This window comes from Rhinolophus sinicus, linkage group LG05, assembly GCF_036562045.2.
Source record: "Rhinolophus sinicus isolate RSC01 linkage group LG05, ASM3656204v1, whole genome shotgun sequence".
In the NCBI taxonomy this organism is placed as follows: Eukaryota; Metazoa; Chordata; class Mammalia; order Chiroptera; family Rhinolophidae; genus Rhinolophus; species Rhinolophus sinicus.
This window is the reverse complement of record NC_133755.1, coordinates 142,396,965-142,412,555: the sequence shown is the minus strand read 5'-3', so window position 1 is coordinate 142,412,555 and position 15,591 is coordinate 142,396,965. Positions and strand designations below refer to the sequence as shown.

General features: G+C 35.2%; 1 protein-coding gene across 5 annotated transcripts in view; it reads left to right on the top strand.

Annotated features, from left to right (window-relative positions):
- HS3ST5 (heparan sulfate-glucosamine 3-sulfotransferase 5) overlaps nucleotides 1-15,591 on the top strand; it is a 248,115-nt gene that overhangs the window by 137,607 nt on the left and 94,917 nt on the right. For 3 of the 5 annotated variants that reach the window (XM_019742908.2, XM_019742909.2, XM_074333459.1), the window contains one exon: nucleotides 15,309-15,419. The exons of 1 other annotated variant lie outside the window; for it this stretch is intronic. The gene's annotated coding sequence lies outside the window, so the exon portion shown is untranslated. The remainder of the gene's footprint in view (nucleotides 1-15,308; nucleotides 15,420-15,591) is intronic. One more of the 5 variants, XM_074333460.1, reaches the window with a different exon arrangement.

Below are 15,591 nucleotides of genomic sequence, written 5' to 3'. Positions count from 1 at the left end.
GGACCAACACATGTTTAAGGAAGGTATCTAATTTGACATAGAGACTAAAAACAGAGAGTAATGCCTTGCAGGGAAACAGAAACTCTATGAAGAAATTAAACAAGTTTTTTGCTTCAGTGGCATGAGAAGAGTATGCTATAGAAGAGGATATTTAGAAAACAAAAGAAAAATATTCCTGAAAATTGATATTATGATAGCAGAAATGGAAAACTAAACAACAGAGTTGGAAGATAAAGGTGAGTCATTCTCCCAGCAAATAGAGCAAACAGACAAAAAGATGAAAAATGGAAGAGAGGATTTTTTTTTTAATTAGTATAAGGATCCTAGTTCTGAACAATGAGAATTCCTAGTATGAGAAAAAAATAATAATAATGGAAAGAAAAAAGTCATCAAAAGAATATTCTCAAAATTATGGAACTTGAGTTTCCCAAATGAAGGAGCCATCATGTATCCAGCACAGTGAAAAAACAAAAAAATAGACAACATTCATTAAGAAATTTTATAACACTAGAGACAAAGAAAAAATCTTAAGAAATTCCAGAATAAAAATGCATATTTCATAGATTGGATAAAGTATCAAAATAATATCCGACCTCTCAACAGCAATATTGAATAGCTAGAAGATAATAAATGCTTTCAAAATTCAGAAGGAAAATTATTTCTAATCTAGAATCTATACCCAGTGGCATAGATTGTGAGGATAGAACTACCTCACAATATTATACTTTTAGATACACAAGATTCAGAAAATTCTGTCTTATATGTACTGTTTCTCAAGAAGCTTTTAGAAAAAGTACTTCAACAAAGAAGAGAGAAACAAATAAAGTAGAATAGATAGGATTTGTGGAACTGGAAATGAAGGATACAATCAAAGAGAAAGCATTAGGAATCCCAGGATGACATCTGTGCAGCAACTAGTTTCGAATGGAACCAGGAAGAAGGCTCCAAGTGACTTCACAAAAAGAGGGAAATTGTCAGAATACCTAATGTATTTAAACATAGTGAGAGATTTGCACAATAAGGGGTAGGATTGAAATAGTGATAAACTATTGAAAACAAACTGAGATAATTATTAACTCAGTGGGAGTAAGGACTTCTGCAAAAAGGGACACAGTCAGAGTATACTACATGACTCATCTGAAAATGGCCATACATAATAGTAGTAACATTAATAATTGTCATATAATCACTACTCATCTAATTGTGTTGGGAGAATGGGATAATAGGAAGTGTTCTGTGGTAAGTATGGAGGGGAAGTGAAAGGGAACTAAAGCCTTTCTTCTCAGAGGGAAATCAATATTCAATGCCTAAAACTGAAAATTCAAGGAAACGTAATATAAGCATACTATTTACAAAGACAGTCAAAAAATGACAAAATATTCAGCTAGAGGAATTGACAATAGTTGCTTCTGGAGAGCTGAAAATGTGTTGGAGTGGGTGGGGTGCTGCTATTTTCCCTAATAAGCCCCATATCACTGTCTCTTTAAGATATGTTCTTTTGTTTCCCTAAAAAATAAAGACCAAATAAAAAACAACACAAACAAACAAAAAACTAACCTAGTCTTAGTTGTCTTGGAGTTTATACCCTAAATAGGGAGACAGACGTGATACATAGCTATGTAACTATTACATACATAGATGTGTGACTACATCTTGTGCTAAATGCTATGACAGTAATTTTTTAATTTAATCTTGTACAAATCCATATTAAAAGAATTGTGGCTTGGTGTAGCAGAAGGGATCAAGTAAATCTTTCCTGAGAGTGACATTCGGCACCTTATGGGGAAGGGGGTATCAACCCCAGTAATTGGCAAAAGACAACTAAGTAAGGAATTTCAAAGAAGAGTAAGGAACCATCAGATGAGCTTCTGTTGTGCTGGAGTAACTAACTGCAGGATGCCATCTGGAGCATTACGTTTAATAATGACAAGGTTAGCCTCTGTGACCTTGTGAAGGATAATATTCTCTGTTCATGGAGCTTAATTCTACTGGCTGTAGTAACAGGAGTAACCACCTGGAATTGCAGACTGGGAGAACCTGTAAGGACTTCAGAGCTCGTCTACTTTTATTCACTCCTTTTGCAGTCAGAAAACTCAGAAGATTTAGTAGTCTGTCCAAAGTCTCAGAGTTATTTAATGCAACAGCCAAAGCAAGAATTCATATCTCTAAGTTCCTTATCTACAAACTTTCTCTACAATTATAGAGAAATATATAGTTTACTTTTTAGAGAAACAAATTAAACTATTATCAATGTTGCCCAACAACAGAAAACTTTATTCTTTTTATCCAATGATGAAAGAAAACATTCCAAAAAATACTTTTTTTTATTTGAATTTTGCATTATTATCTGAATTTAGTACTTGATAGCAGCTTAGGGATGATCAATCTCTCTTTTATAAAATAAATAATTTATATTTATTATTCATTTATTTTATATTCATAAGTAATTATGTGAACTCTTACCAGTGATAAATTGTTACAATATTTCCAAGAAATGCCTATAAATACTGCAATGTGTGTGACCTGCACACATTCTCATTCTGTTTTAAATAACGGCTTTGTATTTACTCTGGATACTTATATTTTCATAGTTTTGATCATGTTAAAAACAAAACAAAACAACTCACCACCGAATCTTTAAATGTAATTAGACTAATGAAATATATAAGGAAATATCTCCTCTCCAGAGGAACTTTGCAATTCAAGACAGCATGCGCACAGAAAACACACACACACACACACACACACACACACACACACACACACACACAATCAGATTTCCCTGAAGAAAGAATGTTCGTAGAGGTCTATTTTGCCAAAACAAGAAAGTTTGCTTTAAAATGTTCACACTGCTGCATCAGGACTCTTTTACATTTTAGTCATGTCGACAATAGTCCAATCTCCAACAGCATTTTGAAATTCTGGTGCATGTCATGATGCCACGTACTTGTTCTCTTCTAAAAGATTCCCTGCCACCGCAATAGGAGCTTGAAGTTCAGAGACCAAGGCTATTGTTACTAAAGAGAGACTGTCATGGGCTTCATTTTTTTTTCTTGTAGTAAGGAAGCTTTGTAATAACTAGGTCACAATATGATTTCTGATTCTAAGATCCAACGGGAAAGTTCCAAGAAACTCTTCAGATATCCCAAGGAGTAATTTAAACTTGTAGTGACTGTGTTACTGTACACTTAGAACAGGGATTCTCAAAGTTACATGTATCGGAAAGTAGCACATAGAGGTGTTGTCCATTGGAAACTATATTAAGCCATGTGATACTTATGAAATATCACTTTGGGAATCAGGAGGCATCTGTGACTTGATAGATTTAGAAAAACAATACTTTTTAAAAATATGCATTTTGTGAATTTTATAATGTCCTCTAGGTGACACAGATAGAAAGGGTTAGCACTCAGGTGTATGAGCCCTGAGTCTCTGTTTTCCTCTGTATGCTAACTCTGATCATGGGATGGCCAGGATGAAGGTATGAAAAGATCAAGAAACCTGTGAGAGATTACTGTTGGAAGATTGCATTAGCAGAATGACTTGAGTTGGAGTTCTTCAAATCCAGTACACATTTGACCAAGATACACATATTTAATAGCTAAATTACTGAGGCCAAAACATTGCAAGAACCCAGAAGATGATAAAAGAGTTATTCCTACAATTTTAACAGTGAGTCATGTGATTAAAAGCAGGGAAATAGAATGTTATTTGGTTGTTACTGCCCCTGGTAGTTCAAAACGCCTGCTATGGACTGAAGTGTGTCTCCCTAAAATTCATGTTTGAAGCCCTAGCTCCCAGTGTGACTGTATTTGGAGACAGGGCTTTTAGGAGGTAATTTAGGTTAAATGAGGTCATAAGGGTGGGGTCCTAATCCGGTAGGATTGGTGCCCTTCTAGAGAGAGAGAGAGAGAGAGAGAGAGACAGAGAGACAGAGAGACAGAGAGACAGAGACAAAGACAAAGACAGAGACAGAGACCTGCCTGGTCGATGGTTCTGCTCTATCCACAGTCTCAGCCTTTTTTTTATTCTGCACCCTGGACTTATCTAAACTTCTCTAACTCTGGTCTTGCGATCCTATACTGTGCATGATGTAAGCTTTAGTTCAACACTCCTGTATCCCCAGCATATCTTCGTGGTGCTGTCTTACGCAGCTTGGGCTGCACTAACAAAATACCATGGATTCTTTGCTCAAACAACAGACATTAATTTTCTCATGGTTCTGAATGCTGGAAGTCCAAGATCATGGTGTCAGCAGCTAGATTCTGGTGAGACCTCACTTCCTGGCTTTCACAATGGCTACCTTCTCACGTGGCCTTTTCCTTGCCCATGCACCTGGAAGTATTTATTGCATACTTGCTACCCATCAGGCAAGATTATAGGTGATAGAGATAGAGCAATGAGCAAAACAGAAAAGAATTAATCTACCATCATTGAGCTTACATCCTAGAAAGAATTAATGAGTCTAATAGCATGAACCTGAAGGTGGCAGAAGCTTGAGTCCCCATCTGCATCCCACATCCAAAAATTTGTTTGGGACAACTCACACAGTTCCTGAGAATGACTAAATATCTGAAAAAAAAAGACGAAATGTATTTTGTCAAATAGCTTGTCACATACATGGCAAATGTTGTTCATTTCTTTTTCAAAAATGCACTAAGGACTCTTGTTTGACATGGCAGTTTGTAAAAAGCTACTTATCACCCTTATTCTCTGAAAGCATTTCTTCTCTCTCATCTGTCCCCTCTAGAAAGATTAGCTTTATATAAAGACAGCTTTCTTAGCTTGAAAAGTATACCTCAGTCTATCCATTGTCCCATAATGTTTTATTTGCTTTTCTGCACCTTGTCTCTGAAAATTTTCTGGAAAAGGAAAACAGATTTCAAAACCAGTTAGAAAAGTAAAGTTTCACAATGACACATTTCTGAAAGAGACCTGTCCCTGATTCCATGTCCTTTCTTGGCATTTGCGGAAGTCTGATGACCTCCTAGTGTGGGGAGTTATGTGTGTGTTCTCCCTTTTTGAGTCACCATTTATCCGTCCCTCTTGATTCAAAAACAAGCTAAAATATGTGGACTCTTGCTGCATAAACAATTGCAGAGTAAATTTTATTTTGTTTGGTGACCACTTAGCATGGTATTTGCTGTGTTTGTCATTAATTTGTCACCCATCTGTGGAGCTGATTGATAGATGGATTTGGTTATGACTGATAAACCATCTTTCACATCTAGAATTCCATTCTCCAAGACATTTCTCTACAGTGACAGTGTAGTAAAATAGGTTATTCTTTTGTTGCTTTGGAAATACACCTTAATTCCTTTATTATTTTTGAGGCAACCTGAGTTCATGTCTATACAATCCAAAATCCAAATAGCTAAGGGAAGAACTGGTATCAGCTGTCTAACAGTATATGCTTAAATATAAGAAAGGAAAAAATAAAACTAAATGTTTTTGAAAACTTCAATGACTATGCAATTGGGGGTAAATAAATAACCACTAGAAACAATGCTGAAAGCAAATTGGACTTATTCCAATTTTTTGTTCACGTTTTGAAAAGTTTGGTTTTCTTTTGTTCTTTCTATTTAAATGCATAAATGAACTAGTTTTGCCCAGTTACAGAAAAAAAGTATTCTTACTTCAGTAAATTCCCTTCTTTTTGGTTTATCATACGGATCACAGAAAAGTATGATTTTACAGTTTGTTGCTTTTAATACACATTTATAAATTAAGAGTGCCAAATAAATACAGCCTTTCAATGCGCAAATAAACTTACCAAGAGAAATTCTTCTTTTATAACTAGAATACCTCTCATAGGAGTAAGTCCTTTTGTTAGTAAGATAAATTCTAGAAATAGATTTCAGAGTAAAGACTTCACTGTTTGTTTTTATTCTTGTGAAACCAATAAAGTGCTGGCAAAGAGCGCTATAAGGTGTCACAGTAGTTTAGAAATAAGGTACATTCCAGAGTGTTCTTTATTGCCTTTTAAGGGTTGGCCATACCGCCATGGCACACACAGCTTCACAAAACAGCAGCAGGATGGTTAGAGCCACTTGAGCCCCACCTGAATATTATATACATTCTTTTGAAATGTCAACGTTTTAGGAATATTGGAGTGATTATAATACCGTATCATTATATTCCCATAGGCTTAAGTCTGAAATATACTGAATTTAAAAGAGTAAAAAGATATGTTTTTCCATTGCCCTTCTCACCTTATTATTTCCCAGAAAATTGCAACCCCGTGTCAAAAGCTATTTCAAGTTTTATTGTTTCAGGTAAGCACCATTTTGCTACATACTTGCTTCCTTGAATCTGGATGTTAAAATGTCTAATACCTCACATGCAAACTATCATAGAATTGCATTATAGTTCTGAGGACAGAAAGGGGGATGGGATAAGAAAATATAGCATAACTTTCAAGCCCTGGTGGAAAGGCTTCTCGATTGTGAGAGAAATACAGATGTGCATAGACGACAGAAACGAGAAACTGAAAGGTAGTTTATCACTAAATCGCAGAGCAGGATTCTCAGCTCCCGCCATACAATAGAAGCATCTTGGAGCATACCAATTTCTGAGAGTGACCAGCATGTAAGTTAAGACCACAGAAAAGAACTGGTATGTAGGACATAAAAATAAATTGATAACCCAGAGCCTTTTTCTCTGTGCTTTTTGAAAAACTTCTACCTGTTCAACAGTTATACTTCTCTTTGTTTGGCAGGAGATGGCATGGGGCAAGGGTGCAGATATTCTATCATTTACCCTGAGTAGTCATTCAGTAAATGCTTTGTTGCTAATCCAACTCCGTTTCCAGCTGCAGCCCTGTGGAGTTGCTTGAATGCTGTCTATACCTGGGAGTAGGTGTGCATGTATATATAATGTTCCGTGTAAATGAAAAGCAAGACTAGTTCTTTCAAAAATGTTCTCTTGTTCTGAATAGAGATAAAAATAAAAACTATAAGTTTCTGAAAATGCCACAAGTGACTTTTTCTTACAGTGTACCCTTTTACATTTTCAACATCATGTGTTTGTGTTTCTTGAAAAAAATCCTCCATTCAAGGACCACATTGCAACCATTGATCATTTATGTATAATTTGTAGATGATAGACATTTGAAATTACTGTGACAAGTGTTTTCACATTGTTTCTGCTGATCTGATAAAAAGCATATTGCCAAAAGAATGTAGAGAAATTCCCCAGAATCAATTTGAAGCACGCTTTTGAAATGAGAATTGCTATAAAGAAGCATTTTGGAAAGAGATGGGGCTGCAGTGAACAGTTCTTGAGATGAAAATACAGTTAAGTAAAACAAATATATTTCTTCAAAGGGGAATGAATACACACACACACACACACACACGGTAACAAAAAATGTACAGACATTTTAAGAAAGGATAAAAACTGTATTAAAATTGGAATACAATAAATGGCACTAGCATTCATTTGATTAACGCCATCTTTTGAGCGAAGGTCATACTACACAGTGCTACCGTAACTCAATTCAACTTCAAAAAGTAATACATACCGTGTTTCCCCGAAAATAAGACCTAGCCGGAACATCAGCTCTAATGCATCTTTTGGAGCAAAAATTAATATAAGAATGGGTATATTATTATATTATATTATATTATATTATATTATATTATATTATATTATAGACCCAGTCTTATAGTAAAATAAAACTGGTTCTTATATTAATTTTTGCTCCAAAAGATGCATTAGAGATGATTGTCCGGCGAGGTCTTATTTTCAGGGAAACGTGGTAGATAACATCTCTTAAAATGTGTACATTTTTTTGGCACTCTTTGTGTTTTAATTTATTCATCATTATTTGGTCTTTGAAATTTTCTACCACCACCCGTGTGATGGCCCCAGGATCCAGAAGACAACCAGTGAAACAACTCCATTGTGCTCCTAGTGAACTATTTCAATGTATTTCAAAATAAGAAATGAGAGTTTACTAAGGGGACAAAGAAATATGAAAGGATGAAGACTGAAAAATCCAGAGAAAGAATCTCTTTTATATATGATGGTCCATCAGTGCCAGCATTAATGTGTAAAACCAGTCAGTGGCAGCACTGTTAGGTAATTTATGTGGGAATAAAAATTGGTTTTATATTACTTTTGCTGCAGAAGATAACATTCTATAAGCTCATCATATTTTTAATCTTGTTTTAAGAAAAGTACTGCTGTGGCAATTTGTTTAAATAAGAGTTATACTTATCTCTTTGCAAGGAGCTCCTTCTCTTCCTCTGTGTCCTCCCCCTCATTCCCACCCTCCCCTACCCAACTCCATCCACCTTTCCCCTTAGCCAAAGGCATTTGTAAAATATGGGAGCAGTTATCCTATGCTGTTATTTGGGATATGCTTAATAAATGCTTCCTATATTTTAGAGGTGGTCGGAGGTCATCTAATGCAATTTCATTTTGATTACTTATTTGAATTTTGGATGCAAGGAACCCTGAACCAATTGCCTGAATTTGTCATAATCATAATTTAGTTATCCACAGCTGCTTTATTAGATTTAAGGTACTTTCAAGAGTATATTGATTATTGCAGCTCTTGATTATCTAATAATAGTATTCATAAGATGCCCTCTTCTCCAGCTCCATTTCCTTGACTCACCGAAAGGGTATTGGTTTTAAATTTTCTCCTTTTCCAGTCACAGCATCTCTCTAAAAGTTATCAAATTATAATGACATAATGATATAAAGCAAGACCTTAAGGTCCTTCAGATGTTACACATTTTTGTCTCCATAAATTCTTCCTGCCCCCTTTCGACTTACCCTTTTTGTTACTATAAGAGGTTTATATTATAAACTCAAATATAAGCATGGCATCCCAGAGCTTCACATCCCTCAATGGCACCTATTACCCACCTTGCACTCTGTTTTTTTTTGTTTTTTTTTTTAAGAGAGAGAGGTGGTATGAAAAAGCTCTTGAACCAAATTGTCCCAGCTAAATGAAATCATCAAATGGGAACAGCAAGATGAACACATGCCGGTTGAAATGATTTACCATTTTTGCGGTGTATAATTTGCACCCACGTTTTTGGCCTAAACTTTCTGGGAATAAAATCTTCTGTTTTAATTTTTTAATTCAAATTTTTGTTTGTTTACATTTAGGTACTTATTTTTCATATTATAAAGGAATTTTAGCATTTTTTTTTTTTTACATTGTGGTACAAGAAATTTTATGTATCAATAACAAATTTACAATATTTACGCATCAGAGAAGGCCAAGAACTCTTCGTCATAAGTTGAACAAAACCAATTATCCTATCCCAGGGTATTATTTTGCATGTGGATATCATTATTGATTTCTAGAGTTAGACTTTTAACTCATAATCAAATAAAAGAATTAAAACCGGTTATATAGATATGGAATTAATACTACCCATGTATAATGTGCATCCTTACTTTTCCCTCACAAACTTGGGCAAAACAGTGTGCATTATACATGGAAAAATATGGTAACAGTTTTTTAAAGTGGTCACATTTAACAGTTTGTAGTATCACCAAAAGGGAAAAAAAATAATTGGTCATATATGAACTTTTCACCCAAATGATTCATTAATCTTTTTAACAAAGTTTGAGAGCATCCAGAATATTCCACACACCAGTCTAAGCAGCAGAGATTTAACCGTTAAACAAGGCAGGCGTGGTCTTAGCCTTCATAGAGCTTACAGCCTGCTGAGGAGATAGGCAGGTTAGGAGACAATGACATCACTGTTTGACAAGGACTTGCACTAAACAGAACATGGTTGTACAGGATTTAGAGAAAAGACACGTAGAGAGAGAATTACCAGGGAAATCTTCCTGAGGAAAGTGGCATCTAAGCTGAGACCAAAAAGAAGCGGAGAAATTAGCCAGGTTGTTTGGGGGTAGTGATCTAGGAAGAGGAGCCAAGAACCTGACATATTCAAGGAATTGTAAGAAGCTCTGGAGGAATGAATGAGCAAGGGCAGGGTGGAGCAGACACAGATGATTCTGGAGAGCAATCAGCACCTTAGTCATGAAGGGTGCCAGTCAGTGGGACACAGGGTGAGGAGCAGTGTTGACTCCAGGTGCTTGTGGTTATCCAAGCCAGATTTCCACGGGGCGGGAGGATGTGACTTTGAAATTTATGATTTGCAGGTAACTTGTAAGTATAATTAAGAAGTAGCTGAATTTCTTGAAATTTCTCAGCTAGTCTTCTAGAAAATTCTTTGGCTTTATCTCTTGATACTTATAGCTATATCAATAGCTCTCTTTCTCAACAAATTTCAGAATTATATGCTTAAAACATAATTGATTGACGAATGGAGGTTTTTCTATTCTAATTACTGATCTTTAATTTCTCTGCTCTTTTTCCAACCAGAAATTGATATAATTTAAAATGTTGTGGCCTGCCATGAAGAAGTACAAAATACAAAATATAACCTTCTATACCATTACATTAAGAGTTGATTCTATGGAAGTTTAATTCCCCATGCTTGTCAAAAGTTGTTAAAACATTGCTTGCCTTTTTAGAATATAAAATGTGGGCAGACGTGTAGTAATATATCAAAAAATGACACTTTGTCAAAGAGGGCTTTCATGGGAGACTGTTCTGAATAAAATGTTTTCATTTAAAAAGAACCCAACCTGTTTAACATTCCAAAGCAAACACAAATGAACACAAAATGCCTGAACTTACTGCCAGTCACAACAGCCAGTTTCATTTACCCTTTAATACTTTTTTTATATTCCAAAAATTGTTCCCCCTAAAGAATTATCAGTTTTATTCCATGATAACCCTGGTTCGAAATAAAATAAAAGTAGCTCTGACCCTCCTCAAAATGGATTCTTTTCAGACTTACTACCACTTCTAGTAGTATGAAGATGATATGGTTGGCTATGTCTAATGTTAGAGTCAACGTAATTATATGTGAAGCAACAATTCCCTTATCTATTAGGAACACTTGGTGCGGTTAACTGCATTTCACTGTCTGGCTGATGAAATAAAGAATTAAAATTTCAGCCTAGTTCCTCTCAAATTTTTCCCCCAGTCATTTAAAAATCATTTAGCCTTGGGGAAATGGTAGTCAGAAAAGAAGAGAAAACAGACGGTATTTAAAGGCCCTACTTAGCAAGATTAACAAAGCAGATGTGCCTGCATGTCTCTCCCCTTCTTGCTCCTCAGAGTACCTCTCTGTTATGATTACTTTGTGATGGTTCCAATCCTTTGGACCTTCTGAGGATGTCCAGAGTTAAGATGAGGACTGATAGTTGAAACGTTAAACGGAAAATCAATAGATAATTGGCTTTGAGCACAGTCTACAATCTAAATAGGAGTATCTGTATTTGTTACTCATATTCTTTGCAGAGAATGTGCCTAAGTCTTAGCTCTTGAGTGAGAGTATCATTCATTGTTTAGGGAACCAGGGAGCAGGACTGAAAGAAACAGAAACAAATGGTAATTGAGATACTGTACAGCTTATAAGCATTCTGATATGCCACACAATGGTACTAGGGAGGAAAGAAGAGAAATATTCTACACAGCTTCACTGGATGTGTAAGCTGAACCTGATTTTATAGCCTGCTCACAATTAAAATTCCTAAAGGGTAGGAGGGGGTGTAGAAGGTTTGATCTAATGTCAACAGATCCCCCCAGCTATAAGGGTTCACTGGAGAGTAGATGGCCAGGTTTTAATAAAATGTTTAGAAATTCTGCATATGTTGGTATGAGAGGATACTAATATTGGAGGCAACTGGTTTTAGGTACTAATAGTCAAGCCACCTTTTAATTAACTCACTCTATTAACAAGAGAGGAGTATTTTGTTGTGGTAGTAGTGATGGTTGTAAGCCTCTCACAATGGAGAATGCCTCTTAGACCACTGAGCTGGAGAGCTGGGAACAGTGATATGCAGAGCTATGGAGGGAGGCTTCATATCCTGCCAACATCATTTACCAATTATGTGCCCCTGAGCAAGTGACTTAGCCTGCCCAAGCCTCACTTTGTTCACCTGTAAAATGGACCTAATACTACCACCTCATCAGGCATTTAGTTCAGTACCTACTACATATCCAAAACCTAATAGTAAATGTTAGCAATATCATTAATAAACAAATGTGCACAACTTAGCAGTTTTGCACACCAAGCACACCCAGGATTGTAAGATATTCATGGATGTAGATTCTCACCGCACCAAGAAACCCACTCTAGATGGATATTATGCGTGTTTTAGAAGATCCACATTTTCTGTAGAACAGGAAAAATAGTTCTGTGTTCTACCCTCTCTCTCGTGGTTTCTGTGTATATATAGACAATGTTGTTTGTTGAAACAGAAGTTAAAATCAGAACATTTCCTTGAAAACACTTTCTGGTTACATTATCAGACTGACTCAAAAAAAGAGTAAGTTGCAGAGGCTTGTTACACATGTGTGAATCATCTGCTAAAAACAGTGGTTCTTCCTAAATGTATTAAGGAAAAAACTGACTTATAAAATTTAGATTCCTTGAAAGTTTAATCAATCATATCTTTGACTATAGATTACTATTGCCTAGCAGGTTAAAGGATCTCTCATACGTATAAAGGAAATATCAATAGTTGATTCTGCTACGTAATGGCCATGCCAGTGATCTCACAGCCATACCTAATACAAATGGCTCACTTTGGGTTCACAACTGAAACCAACAAAAGATGCAAAATGCTTCTGATTTATTTCAATATTACAATTTCAGAGCACTTTTTGAGCTATTCTATAAATGAATTAATTTCAAAACGGATGAGGCAGTAACATCAAGGTTTAGCTAATTATGTTTAATTTAAATATAAACATTTAAAATAACCATTTTAATTAAATACAAGACTTAGGCACCTAATCATTAGAAGTGGAATTGTGAACTTGAGATTTATCATTCTGAAATCACTTGTTCTACCTTTCAAATGAGTTCTTTCCTCCACTTAAATGAAAGACAAAATGTATCTCTCTGAAGTGGCAGTTAGTAAAAGATGACCCTTTCTTGTGTCATGGTTGTCAATTTGATATTGAATTCAAGCAAAGAAAAAGAAAATCTGCTTTACTATACAGTCTCTTAGATACAAAACTGTAGTTACTATTTGCTAAACCATTTTCAACTTGACTTATATTTAAGTTCTATAAATATTTAAGAAAAACCCTAATAATTGTAAAGCATTTATTACTGTGAAAGAAAATGGATATATTGTGTACATACATATACTTTTTATAGAGAAGGCTCTGAGAAAGAAAAATATAATTTTGTGATTTAATTTTTTAATTAAAATAATTTTTACAATTTCAAGAATAATGAGAAATAATATTTTGAATAGCTCTATTTTATAAACTGTAAATATATACCCCAAACTTTACATTTGTAAGAGTATACAAATATATTGGTAGATTCAAATTTGTATGTATAAGTTTGTATAGGTTTAAAAAATAACTATAGGCTCGTCCTTATACACAATATAACTATCACTTAACATAAACCCTGACACATGATAGGTGCTTAATAAGTGTTTGTAAATTAATAAACAAACATATTGATAAATTTTATAAAATATCTTTTAAAAGTCTCTTTTAAAAACCACAATTGCTATATCTTACCTTTTACTTTAACCTACCCATTTAGAGCATCTAAGAAAGCTGAAATACATCTACTTACAGATTTGAAGGAAATATGTTTTCCCGTTATCTGTTGCTTTTCTGGGTTCTAGAATTAGTACAAATGTCAAAACTCTAAAAGAGAGCAGGGTCTCTGCTGACTGTGAGAGTGTGATTTAAAGACAAGATAGCTTGTTTTGTTCCTTATACTAAATACCTGCAATTACTGATTGTCACATTTTTCTTTTGTTGTGAAACTGAACTAATTGTAGCTACTACCCTTAGGGGATGAGTTCTATAGTATAATAAATGTTGCGTGCCCTCTTGAGTTTAGCATTTTAATTATTCATAATCATAATGATTTCTGATTATTTAGGAGTTTAGACATAATTCTAGTTTACCAAACAAATTCAGAAGCATAGTAGAGGCTTTGTTTAGTTTTATTTTATGCTGAGATCAATAGGCCTAAAAACGTGGCAAAAAATTCTTATAAGCAGTGGAGCCTGTTCTCTGGCTAATAGGTGGCCACTGTTGATGTGCGCCATGTCCTGAAATAACTGAATGTATTTTTTTTCTACTCGTTTGATTTTTCTAGAACTATTTGGGTAATGTTGGGTTTGTGAGGTGAAGAGCTGACGAGGATTCAAGTGGAAGAACTGGTAATAATGTATGAAAGTGTGTTTATCAGAGAAGACATACAATACATTTGATAGCTGGCTAGTGTATCAAGTGTATAAATTTTACGGTATTCGTTTCTTAAAAGAGGTGAAGTGTGTCTGTGTATGTATGTGTGAGTGTTATGTTTGCTTTGCACCCTAAATACATTTGCATACAATGGACCCAAGTAAAAGACAGATATTCAAGATGGATATTCTGGCTATTTTGGACTAGAATAATTTTGATGTCTACTATATTCAAATACATACTAGTGATAATGATGTATTGGGACTGGGTTCCTACAATCTATTTAGACATCATATACATTCTTAATAATAGCATGAAATAATAAAATACTACTTTGAAAAAAGAGTTTGGCATTGCAAATCTGTTCATTGTGATTTGTTTCAGTTTTCCCATCTTTCTTTTTCTTTTTTTTTTTCCTTTCCCTCCAATATAACACTTGAATTTTAGAGCCCAACATGTACTCTGCAGCTAGAGAATTACTCAAGTCTCCTGGTAATTTACATTTGACTTAGGAAGAAGCAGCAATTGCTTAATATATTCAAGTAGCAAAGGTAAAAATGATACGCATGCTCATCGTAAGGCTGTAGACAGACCACTCTGGAGATATGCAATATTAGCGTGCTTTAAAGAGACTACCTTTAACCACTCTTACCTAAAAACTTCAGCAGAGTGAAGCTTCTGCTACAAAAACATTATCTAAAAGTACACGTGGGTAGCCCCCAATGTACAAGTCCATCTCAGATCAAAGGGAATTAACAATTGCATACATATTCTAGCGTTAGGCTCAAGTGTGAGTTCTGTTCTTTATCAGTATATTGTTTAATAAAAGGACTGCAAGTACTGAAAAGAACACAAGAAAGAATGAATGAAAGAAAGAACGAAAGAGAGAAAGAGAGAGAAAGGAAGGAAGAAATGTTCTGATCATCCACAATATATTTCTCCTTCCCAAAACAAATGTTTAACCACAGCTACTGAGGAACAAAATTTTACAAAAAGACTAATTGGAAAATCACTTTGTTTCTGTCTCTACCCCCAGGTGCGGATAAACAGGGAACACGTCCAAAGGCCAAGTGGTTGAGGAGAGGCCATGGAATATCCCCCAACCAGATAATCACCACTGGAATAATTGGGAAGTGTCTGAATGTAGGTATGTGTGCTGAAGACTTTGTGCTCTTGCAATTTGTCATCTAACTTTCCCCACTCCCATCCATGTTAGACACCTGCCAGCTCATCAGGCTTTTGAAAGCACTGCTTGGCCCAAGCTGGCAGATGTGCTCACATGCACACCGCCACTCAGAAACCCAGGTGGCTCTCCGCCA